The 14,335-nt window shown below is 42.7% G+C and overlaps 1 long non-coding RNA gene across 1 annotated transcript in view; it reads right to left on the bottom strand.

Moving 5' to 3' along the window:
• Nucleotides 1-4,527: 4,527 nt before the first annotated feature.
• Nucleotides 4,528-14,335, bottom strand: part of LOC141727956 (uncharacterized) — a 35,219-nt gene continuing 25,411 nt past the window's right edge. The window contains exon 3 of the long non-coding RNA XR_012578724.1: nt 4,528-8,666. This is a non-coding gene — a long non-coding RNA (uncharacterized LOC141727956). The remainder of the gene's footprint in view (nt 8,667-14,335) is intronic.

Raw genomic sequence — 14,335 nt, 5'->3', positions numbered from 1 at the left:
AGCATTCCTGGGACTACACGACTTGGAGAGGAATAAAAGCTTTCACTGTCAACACCACGGAACAACCAGGAATGTTGTGGCTAGAAAATTCACGCTGTTCCCTCAGCCTCCCCCTCTCCAGGGCTCTGCTATTGTTCCAGCTGGGATTTGCAGGATCCTGGACTTATTTTCTTCTCCTTCCAAATGACTCAGGGCAGATGCCATCTTTGTTCCCCCAGCTCTCTTCCCCTCAGCTCCTGTCACTGCTGTCCCTTTGCTGGCCCAGGAGGTTGGGATGGCAGCAGGAGGGCTGTCCCCTCCACAGGGTGATGGGGACATGGGGGGACACCCCACTGACACCCCCTGATTCAGAGGAACCAGCCCCAAACCAGCCCAGCTGCTCCCCAGCTCTGACAACATGGAAAACACAGAATATTCTGGGCTGGAAGGGGCCCACAAAGATCACCAGGTCCAACACATGGGGTTCATTTCTGCCTCTGGCCATTCCTTGTGCACCATCAGGATAATTAAGCCTGAAATGAAGCTCTGAGCATCTCTGACACCACTGCTGGAACACATTGATGCCTTTCAGTTTCACATTCCAGCACGTGCCACCTTCCACACGCTCCCTCCATCCGGGGTGGCTCAGCAGGGAGAGGCTCCAGAGCCTGATCCACGAGGTGCCGAGTGCTCCCCAAGGCCAGGGAGGGCTCACAGAGCTCAGCAGCAGGATCAGGATCTGCCTTTTCACACCAACCCTGTGAACAAGCAAAGCTCTGTAGATAATAATCAGAAGCTACTTTTACGACCACCACTTCCAAGAACAAAAATCCAAGCAGTGTCTCCAGTGGAAAAGCAGCTGCCAGGCTTGCAGAGCCTCAGGGCTGGGAAGGATGGGCAGGGCAGCAGGAACAGGCCTGGATGAAATTGCCATGGATGGCATTTGGTGCTGATTAAACTCACAGCAAAACAGTGCCTTAGAATTTACATGAAGGTGAAGATCACCATAAAGTTGGTATTTCCCAGTCTTTTTTAGCTCCATCTCCTAGAAAAAGAGACTGGGACAGTTTCCTAATTGAACAGGCATTGCTGGGAGCATGACTGGATGTGAGGTTTTGCTGCTCTGTTCGTGTGTCATCCACTCTAGACATCCCCAATTCCTTTTTCTTTTCCTTCCCTGCATTAAGCACCAGTATCACTGCTCCTTGTAGTTCTACTTCAACAGCTTCTGAAAGAGCAAAGTTCCCTTCATGGATAGTATGCAAGCAAACCACAGATGCTCTAATAGGAGGTACTGCCCTCTGAAAAGGACAAACTCTCCCATTCACTACTATTTAAGACAAAGAGCAAGAAAAGTGACATTTTAAAACAATCTTTAATTCCTGCCCGCTGCCATATGCTTCTATTCTCTTTTGGTAACAATTCCCTTTTTCCCTTTTAACTACTTGTCCTGTACTTTCTGTTTGCTGACTTTCTCCAGCTGGCCACCAAGCTCCAACAATTCACTGTGTTCTGCTCAGGAGGTGTGTATTTGTGTGTTTTCCAGTTGTGTCTGATTACCAACGCTAACATTTGATCACTGGCTTCCACACATGCACCACTATCCCCAACTCTTTTCCCTCTGACAGTTGCACAGTTGGTGAGAGCCTCCTCTCCTGCAGCTCCTGCCATATGGAGCTCCTGGGAACTTTTAACTCCATTGATTTCCAGCTCCTTTCAAATCCCACCTGCAAAGCTGTTTTGCTGTGCTTGAATCTCAGCTTCCATCTCCTCCTGCTAATCTGAAACCTCATGGGATACAGAATAATTTACTATATTCATTGTAATTCTCTCTCCTTTAATAGCTTGCCATTAAAGGAAATGATACACAGATATAAAATACAAAACACAAATATAATACACAAATATATTTGTGGCAAATGCAAAATCCTGCTTTATCCTAAAAATCTCATCCTTAATTAAAAACTGAGGGGTGCTGTTGTATCAAAGTGATTAATGAATACATCAATGGATTTGAGACATCTGCTAAGGTAAAAAGTGATAGAATTGGGCTCCAAAAAATGTCTGTGGTCATTTATGGTACCAAAAGTCCTCAATACCCCATCCCTGGAAGTGTTCAAGATTGGGCTTGGAGCAACCTGGTCTATGGAAGGGGCTGGGACTGGGTAATCCTTAAGGTCTCTTCCAACCCAAACAAAATTCTATGAAATCAACATTGCCATACACCTATGGGGCCTCTTTATCCATGAAAGGTCCCTTATAGAGACAGAACCAGGATCAGAGTGATTCCTGCCCACCACTCTCTACTGGGAAGGCTGAAGAACCTTCCAGAACTGGATGCTGTGGTCTGTGAGTGCCAAACAGCCTGAGCAGTGCTCCCACTCCCACTGGATTCTTCACTGCTTCTCTGTGCCTCTCCAACATCTTCTTTTCAATAAAAATACTTTAAATTTGAATTTTTTGCACTATAAGTAGTTAGAAAAGAAATCCTCTATTGTGCAGCTGTGGAACCATCAGGTTTTCAGCCTGTGGGGAGCTCTGTCCTTTTGCCTGTTGGTCCTCTGAGTTTTTCACAAGGTTTTATGGTAGGAAAACAGCTGAAACACACAGGTCCCTCCTGTCCCCAGTGCTGGGGGGTCAGCAGAGCAGTGGATGGAGGAGATGACAGAAGGTCCCTCCTCAGCCACACAGAACTGAGCAAAAACACTCCCAATCCATCCATCCATCCATCCATCCATCCATCCATCCATCCATCCATCCATCCATCCATCCATCCTGCTGGTCAGAGGCGGAAACCACAGGAACTATTTTAATGTGACAATACTTGGTGGTGCAGTTCCTGAAAGTCACAGTGGAAATTTCTTTCAGGTTCTCACTCTTTTCCCTACAGCTCCAGAGCCCCAGCAAGGGCTGCTCTTGGTGAATCACTGCCGTGGTTTAACATCCTCCACATCCAGGCTGGGCTTCCCATTTCTGTGGGAGCACAAATGGGTCTCTGGGGGAGAAATTCTGGAAGTGTTTCAGCTCCATGGGTTCAAGCACGTGGAGCAAACAGCAGAATTTCATCACAGCTCCAGCCTGTGCTGACTGGCTGGGTCTCAGCTCCCAAAGTGTCCCTCGGCTCGGTGACACAAAGGCTCCCTCCGCCCTCCTCACCTGCAGCTGGCCACAAAGCCAACCTGGGCTTTTCAATATCCTAATCTAGAGCTTATTTGCTCTAGATAAGCTCTAGAGCAAATAAGAACTTGTATGTTACAGTCATGTTCTGAGAATGACACTAGTTGGAGAAAGTCTGGCAGTCTGAGGCAGGCACCCCAGGCTGCCATCTGATGGCATTTAGAACTCCCAGATACCTTTAGAAATCACAGAATCATGGAATGGTTGGGGTTGGAAGAGACCTTAAAGATTGCCTCATTTCAATCCCATTGCCATGGGCAGGGACAACTTCCACCAGATAACTTCTATGAAGAAATATGGCCCAAAAGCCCTAAACTAAAGAGCTAATATTACTCAAGAGCTCCAGCCATCAGATTAAGCACTACCTGGGACTCATACTGTGGACATCAATGTCTCTTGCTCATCTGTGTCTCGCTGATCCCCTGCTCCCAGCTCCACTATTCCCACCAAGGAGAAGGTGTGGCAAACCTTAGAAGTTCCTCTGTGCTACACAGCAACTGAAATTTCAGAAGGATGCATCACAGCATTCATCTGAGAACAAACATATTTAGTTGGCATGGAAACAGCAAGTTGGGCTGAATGTGGTAAATATCCAGCAGCCATAAAAAAATCGAGCAAGTCAGGATAATAAACATTAGAAATGAAAACTGGCTGAATGCTTTTGAATCATGGCTCTTTTACAATTATCACTCCTGTTTTCATTTGAACATGAGTGAAATCCACTTAAACTAAGCTGCTCCATTTTATGCCAAATACTTCTATAACATCCTCATTCAGATAACTCCTTTCTCCTTTTTCATAATCTGTTTCAGGAAAAAGAAATTAAAGGGCTGAAAACCTCCATTGCTATTCTCCTTCATTTCCTCAGCAATATTAATGAATTGAACATAATTGATTTTCTGTCTCAGAATCTCCTTTAAAACTCTATTTATGACTTGACTGTTTGGAGGTATCTCTATGGCTTGAGTAGCTATAGTGTTGCTACTTCAGTTGTTTGCAAACATGAGGAACTTTTTTCTCCTCTGTTATCCCAAATTTTATATCACAGTCAATCCAAATCTATGGCTAGAAACATTAGAACAAGGAATGAAAAGAATAGGATTTTTTTCCTGAGAAAATTATTGTGTGCAATTCCCAAAAGACAGATTCTTGGAGCTTTTTAGTAAAATGAGTTGGGGTGATTACCTTTCAAAAAAGAATTTGAAATTAAATGAATGCTAAAGAAATCTAGGTAGTAAAGAAACAAAGATTATGAATTTTTATACAGATCCCAGTTCAGCAAAACTCGTTGCACATGCCTAAGTTCCTGGATTCATTCAGCTCCCAGTGATGTGTGTCATTTTTAATTATACACTCACAGGATGTAGAGCCTCCTGTATGAACAATGGGGATTTTTTAAACGATGACTGACAAATGCACAAAGCCACAGGACTTAAGAAATAATGTTTAGTAGGAAATTTTGTCTCACATTAGATCCAGGCACACATCAGAGACAACCAAGGGATACATTCACTGCAGAAGTACAAGATATGGGAACACAATGGGATCACTGGACAGGAAGCTGATCCCACAGTTATGTAGGACTGAGATACAAGAAACTTCACTGCTGCTTTGCAAGGAAATGGTTTGGACACACCCAAATTTGCCAGAAACCTTCCCAGACTATGACTATATACATTCAACAACAACAATTTAAATAAAACTATATATTACAGTTTTCACATTTGCTGCCAGTTTATCACTTTCCATGAATACAGTTATTTATGTCTCAAGATGCTGGACATGTAATTTTTAAAGGAAACATCCAACATTTTGACCTGAAGAAAGATGATTCAGCTCTGGGACTCCACTCTCGAAGTGCAGCATTACACTGGAAAACCAGGACAGAGACAGGACAACCTTTATGGGAAAGATAAAATTATATAAGCCAGCACTTTTGAGAAGTGTGATTGGAACCCATCATCCAGAGACGGCTGCCATATGGCACCACTGGTGAGAGAACACAGACACAGAGTGATTGCACCGACCCACGCTGTAAAATGGGAGAGAAAAACCAAACAGGAGTAAACACGAGTTCATCCAAGAACACAAAGTATGGGAATGGAAAAGCTCCATGAAAACAACAGCTCCTCTCCCAGTGCAGCACCAGGCTCCCCTCCAGAGCAGCTCAGGGCCTGCTGACAGCCCAAAGTATTTTCTCCCCTTTATTTATAGGATAGTTTGTCTCTCTGGATGATTATAACAACGAAAGGTTAAGCCTGTGTGATCACCAGAGGGTCACTGTGACAAAGAGTTAAACTTTGTGGCTCTGTCAGTCACTCCTAAAGGCTGAAGAGTTATGAGGATGTTGCTCTGGAAAAACGGCCAGCATGGAGCACTGAGATACCACCCAACAAGCCATAACGAGAAACAGCTTTTTAGTTTTAATTAAAAGCACAACAAAATGTTTTTTCATGTCTCATTCATTTGTTTGTTGTTGTTATAGAATCAAAACACAAGATTTTTCCTTTTAATGAGAAACAGAAGCTGTTTAACCCTCGCTCCTCCTTATTTATAGATATGTAAAAGCTTGGAAAAGTGGCTTTTGTAATGGCGCCAGCACAAAGCTCCACGTTTTATGCAATTTTGATTCACACAGTATTTGGTAAAAGCAGAAATGAAGTTACTGCCCTGAATATTTCAAGTCCCTGATCGGCTGATGAGTTGTTAACCACTGTTAACACTTGATGAACATGTTTACAGGTAGCCTGGCCAAACCCAGTAACTGGAACCATGTCAGACCTGTCACTTTTGCATTTTTTCTTCTGGAGAGATAAGCAGAACTAATGAATTAACCAGTCACAGAGGAGACAAGAAACAACTTCCAAAATGTTTGTCTGCAAAATAGACTGAAGCCACCTCAACCAAAGCAGCTTCAGTGGCTCCAGCTGCTTCAGAAAGTCCCAATGGACGAAAGGCAGAGACAAGACCATTGAGGAACTTGGATATGAGCTCCACCAAATCTGCCAGCACATCAAGCTCAAAGATGGACAGCACAGTGTGATTTAAATAACATTCCTGCTCCATTATACTGGGGAACAGGATGTTACCATCTGAACTATTCCTTCATTAATTAAGTCTGGACAGGAGAATTCTGTAGGTTGGTTTGGAGCAGATGTAGGAGGAAACCTTGAAGGCACCCTGTGAATCTGCATGTGCAGCCTTCTACTCTGTATTTAATGAGTGACTTTTTATTTCTTCTTCTGGATCCTTCTCAAAACAGGTCAGGAAAAAAAAAAAAAGCAAAATGGCAGAGACTAAAGAAAAACATAAAAAAAAGAAAAAAAATTGGAAGAGGACATCCCTCACAGCATGCAGCCAGTGCTGTTCCCTGGGAGGGACAACCTTGCTTTGAAGAGCTGATTTTCCTCCTTCTTTTCCAGGAGAATCTGAAGCCAAAATGCAATGCTTGCAGGCCAGCTCTCTCACTGCACCAAACTCTCCAGTGCTGCAGAACTGCAGCTCAGGATGAGCCTGGCAGGACTGGGACTGGGTAATCTTTAAGGTTATCTGGGAGGCAGAGCGGGGACAGGAGGGAACAGCGAGGAAATACATCAATTAAACACCAAGGGTGACAGAGAATTCCATGTGCCAGTAGCATGACAAAACTGAGGAAAAAACACTTGAAATTAATGATTATTAATCTCCTATACCCACCCCAAGTGATTATTCCTGCAGGTATAGAGTCAGAAATGCTTTATGTAGGACATATGCTGTTGATACTGTTTACTCAGCACCAAATAAAGTTCTCAAATGCTTCAAGACCTTATTTGTATTAGGAATACATAAATTCCTGTCTGATTCAGGCATTCATCACCTGCATATTCTCCTGAATATTTCAATTTAATCTGGTTTGAATGCAGATCATTGATTTTCTGTTCCAACACTGCCTGTAAACACCACACTCTATTTTGCTCAAAGCACACTAAATAATCTCTGACTTCACTGTAAGTGTCCAGAAAAAATTTAGCACTATTCATCATCTGAAACTGTTTACAGACATGTTTGGACAATGAATGCAGAAGATCAGGACTAAAGATTATTTTTAGCTGTTATTGTCCAATTCTACTTCTCTTCATACAAACCATTAAAGAACAGGTTTGAATAGTCTCAGAAACCTTTATTAAAAACTCTACAGTCAGTTGCAAAGAGTCAGTTCAAAATAAATGCATCATTTAGCAGCTCGAATAGCTGAAATACCAACTTGCAATAGAGAGCAGCAGATAAGTATTTGCCTGAAGGGTTCAGACAGTTTAATTCTCTTTTATTACCAACAAAACAGAAAAGCAAGCTAGCTGAGAATTTTGCAGGAAAATATGTGCTTTTGCTTTGAAGGAGGGGATTGTTTTTAACCCTTGCACCTCCTTGCTCAGAGGGTGAGGGCAGCACCCAGTAGTTGTACCTGTGGGGGCCTGAATATATGTTGTATTGTAAGGTCTGTGTGGGTCTGAGTGGCTCCAAACGAGCTGCAGCTGCAGGGTCCTTAGTTGGGCAGCAGCTGTAGCTCGTGAAGATAACTGAAATAAATAGGGGTGGGTCAAGAGCCCAGGAGGAGCCCCTGAGAAGACAGGAAGGACTGAGCTGCAGAGAATGGAGAAGAGCCCCAGCAGAGAGGCGAGAACAACACGGCAGCGAAGATTACAACAACTGGTGACCCCGATGTGATGAAGAACACACAACCAAACATTGAAAGAAGGTATGGAATTCCCCGGACAGCCGAGAGCTGTGGCAGCCTGAGAGCTGGGACTTTGGAATATCAGCCAGAGAGCTGGGACTATAGAAGATAGGACAGCCGAGAGCTGTGGCAGCCTGAGAGCTGCGACTAGAGAAGGTATGGAATCCCCCGGACAGCTGAGAGCTGTGGCAGCCTGAGAGCTGGGACTTTGGAATATAATATGGCCTTTGAATTAAGGAGCTGTAGCAGCAGAAAGCTGTAAGAATATGGCCTTTAAGGAAAAGAGCCCTGGAACATCTAAGGACAGCCGAGAGCTGTGGCAGCCAGAGAGCTGGGACTGTATAGGGATATGTATATATTCTATGGTTGTATCTAAGACAGCTGAGAGCTGTGGCAGCCTGAGAGCTGGAACTGTATGTGTATTGTAATTGTATAATTGTTAAAAGAAAAGGGGGGAAATGTGGGGGCCTGAATATATGTTGTATTGTAAGACCTGTGGGGGTCCGAGTTGCTCCAAACGAGCTGCAGCTGCAGGGTCCTTAGTTGGGCAGCAGCTGTAGCTCATGAAGGTAACTGAAATAAATAGGGGTGGGTCAAGAGCCCAGGAGGAGCCCCTGAGAAGACAGGAAGGACTGAGCTGCAGAGAATGGAGAAGAGCCCCAGCAGAGAGGCGAGAACAACACTGCAGCAAAGATTACAACAGTACCTGCTCCTGGGCCTTGAGCTCGTTCTGCTGCAGCCTCCTCTGAGCATCATAAACCTGCCCGCGGTAATTCTCCACCTCGTCCTGCAGGGCCTGCAACAACAGCAAAGGAGGCAAAACACACGTGAGAAACTTGGGATGGCAGCAAAACTTCCAGGCCACGTCTTCAATGAGCTGGGGAAGGACGTGGAGCACTGTGGGTCCAGCTGGACGCGGCGCTGAGGCACGACAGAGGCACTTTGGCCACTCAAAAAGTTACTCTGCACAGGTGGGACCACTGACAGAACAAGAGCAGCTACATCTCAAAAGTCTTATTATAGGCTACTCATCCTAAAATCTATTATTTTTATATCTTCTTATAGACCATCCATCCTAAAAATGTAAGAAATACTCTCAAAGGTTGGAAGGCTAATGGAAATATTGCAACATTTGCATTTGCAAATGTCCCAGGTTTTTGTTGTCATCCTCTCTCTGCACAACCTGAGCTTCTTATGTGCAGTTTTGCAGTGTACCGAGAGTTTTTTTTCCCTTTAAGCCAGAATAATCCTCTCTATGGAAAACAATGTCTGGAATTTGGAGTGGAAATGTATTCCATATTACTGAAGTGGGATGCTGGCCGAGATGAGGGGCTCCCCTCCTGCCCTGTAGTCAAATCTAGCACGTGATCTACAAATGAAATATAAATGGCAATAAATAAAAGGAATAATGTGATCGTGTCACTTCACCACAACTACCCAATCCTTATTTAGTTCAGAAGTAATCACTCCTAAACCAAGCTCATAAAATGCATGGACAAATTTACTTTGTCATGATTGTTCTCCTTATACATTTATTTTTATTCCAGCAGTCACTCAGAGCCTTGATCTTTTTTGTTACATGCTTAACAAAGGAACAGCGTGCCCCAAGGAACTGATAGTCTGTGTTATTTCTAACAGATACACACCAAACAAACAATACCAAGTTTCAAAGATTTTTTTTTTTGTTTGTTTTGAAAGTTTCCTCCTCATTGTTGGATGTTTGAATACACGCTTAACATTTACTCACACATTTACTAAAAGCTTAGCGATGTTGTCAGCTTGAATAAAGGCATTGTTAACTGCAAGTGCTGACTCCAAGCAAAGTGCACAATGTGGATGGGGGATTGACACCAGCACAGAGGCAGCTGTGGCTGCAGAAAGGGAATGAGGCAGCTGTGGCTGCAGAAAGGGAATATTTTGAGTTATCTTTTGTATGGCAGGAAAGCGGGGCATTGATACCCATCAGAGAAGCAGCACGGGGCTGCACCCGGGAAGGGGCTCGGGCTGCAAATGCCACGGAAGGAGCCTCCAGTGATGCTTTTAAAGAAGCTGAGCTGCACAGAGGCCTTCTGCAGAGCACCCTGGAATTACAGAATCACCGAGGCTGGAAAAGACCTCCCAGAGCATCGAGTCCAGCCTCTGACCAACCCTACCATGGTTATTAATCCTATCACGAAATGCCACGCTCGCTGCTGTTTGAACACCTCAGGGATGGTGACTGCACCACTTCCCTGGGCAGCTCCAGATCTTGACCATCCTTTCAGTGAAGAAATTTCTTAATATCCGACCTACACCTCCCTTGCTGCCCCTGCTTTTCCCTTGGGAGGAGAAACCAACAACCCCACGGACTGAGGGAGCTTTGCAGGACCTGCCATTTGGTTCATCTTTGTTTCCAGCAGCCCAGGGTACCTGGGCACAACTCAGGATCATTAAAAGCCCTCGTGGTGCAAAGATTTAACAGCAAAAATGCCTTGCTCTTTTCCACAGCACCGAAATCCTGCACTCTCCAATAATTTACAGGATAAAATTGCTATTGAGATAAGATAAGAGGACTACTTATGATAGATCTTGAAGGCTGTTTTGAAGTGATGCCAGGCATTAACTTTAAAGTCTTATAGCTGCAAGACTGTTACATGTTCTGATGCCAAAAATTGTAACCAGACCCAAGCATGAACTTCAAATCTGCCCAGGGACTTTTATGCTATCAGAGCTTCTGAGAAATGTTGAAATCCAGGCTTTGAATACATAACTCGTCTCCAATACTCAACAAGTCTTGCAGTACCAGCAATTTGCATTAATATAATGAAATATATGTGGGAATTATTTGTGAACTGTTGGCTTTTTGTTTGCTTTTTGTACATCTATCTTGTGAGGTAAAACAAACAAACATAAAAGCTAAAATGAGCAGTGCAGATATGCAATAAGGAGCAGGGTCATTCCACATCCCAGGAAGATCACCAAAAACCCAATTAATTAGACAAAAATCCTGCCATAACCCCAAAGTGTCCATTCATAACCTGCCCAGGATGACTCTCGGGAACATTCCTGGAGCACACTTTGGATAAACTACAAAGCATGACCCATCTTCTCCTGTTCTTTCAGGGTCAGCTTTTCCAGCCCAAATGGTGAAAAATAAGGAGGGAAGAAACCTCATCACACATCACTCATCCTCCCCTTGTGCTCCAGACAAAGTCTGACCCTTTCGCAGGACTTTGAAGCTGGCCAAGAGATAGCATTTAAGTGTTTAAATACATGTGAGTGCATAAATATGTGTTTGTGCCAGAAAACTGATTTTTACCACCCCCATTTTCAGGTCCTGAGTAAAAAATTGAATCTCAAACTGTTCCTGCACAGGACAGCAGCCCCGTGGTGGCAAAGAGAACTGGTGCCCTGCTCCTTCCTTCCTTTCTTCCCTTCTGTATTTTTACATCTCTTATTTACAATAAACTTCTTCTGCAGAGGTTAAAATGAGAGGTTCCTTTAAATCTGAGGGCTTGCAATGCATCTGAAAGTCATTTAATTTGGGAAATTCAGATAACACAGCCTTTGTTAGGTTCACCTACTCCAGATAGTGTTTGCCAGCACGGAGCACACATGTTTTATTTCATTAGGAGAGCAGAAAACGTCTTAAATTTAAATTTAGAAAGAAGGTATTTTTACTATAGCATGTAAGTACAGCAAACTAACAGCTCTTCTAGTTATCCATTCACCATTTGTCCAAACCAGAATTTGCTGTATGAACTCCCAGACTTTTCCAATCACATCATAACTGGCTGTTGGCAGGTTTTGTATTGGGGTGGCAAAAAAACAACTCAGCTAATTCCTTGGATCAATCACAAATACCTTCACTGGACCCTTTTTGGACTATTCTTGTGCTGCATAAATTCCATGAGTAATTAATGTTCGTTTGAGTACTCCAGATATTCTATCAGCACAATGGCAAAAAAAAAAGTAAAACCAAAAGTTCAGCATTTGATCAAAGCTGTGCCAAAATTGAAAAGCAGCATCAAAATCTCATGGTTGCTGTAGATTCCTGCAGGTGATTAACTCTGAAAACAGCAATTAGAAGTTTGTTGCCCGTGATTTTAATTTTCTAGGCGGGATCATGAGAGATGTCATGAATAATTCACTTTTTTGAAGATCACACTGAAATTCTCTCTGTAGTCAAAACGCCTCACATGCAGTGGCCAGAGCCTGAGTGCTGATGGCAATTCCTGAAGCTCCCAGAACCTCAGATCTTTCTCTGAATCACACAGGGAAGCTTCTGCCATGTAGAACACTCTTCAAAAACAGCAGAGCATTTACCCCAGGTACACCCCAGAACATCTCTTTTATAAAATTAAACAATGTTTTGTTTTGTTTTGTTTAGAAACGCAGCTTTAATTCCGCTTCAAAGTGTCACATTTTGCCCAAAGAGCAGCAGAGCCTATGACTAAAAACTGCCAAGATGAAGAAAAAGGGATTAAAAACAAAAATCCAGGCCAATTTTTAAGCGTCAGAGGCACTTTTTCCCCTGAACAGAAAACAAAACTTAACTTATTTAGTTAAATTTTTCCAGGTTCGGATGAATTCCCGTCCCTCAGCTGTGCTAAGCTGACTTGCATCACTCTTATAAAGACAATATTATTTTTTTTTTCAGTTAAACGGGCTTCCAAATGCCATGTAAACATGTTTGCTGTTGAATGTCTACACCATACCTGACCTTGGAAGTGCTTTGTGTTGGCCAGAGAACAAAGCAATCAAATGTTTTGCTTTCCAGCCCAGATATCCTACACTTTGAAAAGCTCTTAAAAATGTAAATGAGATAATAAGCCCCAATGCAACAATGTGGGTGAATTACAGCCGGAGAAAGGGAAAACTCATTTGATTTATTTCTAAAAATGGAAAGGATCCTAAAATAAAATCACATTGTTTGGGTCTCACGGAGCACTGGGAGGCAGGGGAAGGAGGGAAGGGAGAAGGGACGGCTTTGGGAAGGCAACGCCGGAATTTTCGGGCAGATTTTGGATTTTGGGACCTGGAGTTTGTGCACGAGCCCATCCCAGCCCTGGGACCCAGAGATGGGCACGGAGAAAGGAACCTCTGAGCTGCATTTCTGGGTAGGCACCTTTTATTCACCCCCTTATCCCACTGGGCATGGGTTATCTCCGGCAAAATGTTTAATGGAGTTTACTTCAGCCCCAAATTGAGGTTATTTCAGCCCAAATTGAGGCTATTTCAGCCCAAAATAGAGGTTTTTTCAGCCCCAGATGGAATTTATTTCAGCCCAAAATGGCATTTATTTCTAACCTAAATGGCATTTATTTCAGCCCAAAATCTGGTCTATTTCTGACCCAAATGGAGTTTATTGTGATCCAAACTAATGTTACTTTAGCCCCAAACAGAGTTTATTTCAGCACCAAATGAAGTATATTTCAACCCCAAATGGAGTTTATTTCATTCCCAAATGGAGTTTTTATTTCAGCCCCAAATGAAGTCTATTTCATCCCAAATCGAGTTTATTTCTGACCTAAATGGAATTTATTTTAGCCCAAAATGAAGTTTATTTCTGACCCAAAGAGAGTTTATTTCTGACCTAAATGGACTTTTTTTCAGCCCCAAATGGATGTTATTTCAGACCCAAATGGAGGTTATTTCAGCCCAAAATGGAGTATATTTCCGACCCAAATGGAATTTATTTCAGCCGAAATTGAGGTTATTTCAGCCCCAAATGGAACTTATTTCAGCCCAAAATAGAGTTTATTTCAGCCCAAAATTAAGCTTATTTCAGCCCCAAATGGACTTTATTTCAGCCCAAATTGGAGGTTATTTCAGCCCCAAAGAGAGTTTATTTCAGACCCAAATGGAGGTTATTTCAGCCCCAAAACTGAATTTATTTCAGCCCAAATGGAATTTATTTTAGCCCCAAATGGACGTTATTTCAGACCCAAATGGAGGTTATTTCAGCCCAAAACTGAGTTTATTTCAGCCCCAAATGGAATTTATTTCATCCCAAAATTGAGTTTATTTCTGACCTAAATGGAGTTTATTTAATTTCCAAATGGAGTTTATTTCAGCCCAAAATGGAGTATATTTCTGACCCAAATGGAACTTATTTCAGCCCAAAATTAAGTTTATTTCTGACCCAAATTGACTTTATTTCAGCCCAAAATGGAATTTATTTCAGCCCAAAATAGAGTTTATTTCAGCCCAAAATTAAGCTTATTTCAGCCCCATATGGAGTTCAGTTCAGCCCCAAATGCAGTTTTCATTTCAAATGAAGTCTATTTCATCCCAAAATAGAGTTTATTTCTGACCTAAATGGAATTTATTTTAGCCCAAAATGATGAAGTTTATTTCTGACCCAAATGAAGTTTATTTCAGCCCAAAATGGAGTTTATTTCAGCCCAAATTGGAGGTTATTTCAGCCCCAAAACTGAATTTATTTCAGCCCAAAACTGAATTTATTTTAGCCCCAAATGGACG

Source organism: Zonotrichia albicollis, unplaced genomic scaffold (assembly GCF_047830755.1).
Source record: "Zonotrichia albicollis isolate bZonAlb1 unplaced genomic scaffold, bZonAlb1.hap1 Scaffold_416, whole genome shotgun sequence".
In the NCBI taxonomy this organism is placed as follows: domain Eukaryota; kingdom Metazoa; phylum Chordata; class Aves; order Passeriformes; family Passerellidae; genus Zonotrichia; species Zonotrichia albicollis.
Note: the sequence above shows the minus strand (reverse complement) of the source record. Positions and strands in the feature narration are given on the sequence as shown.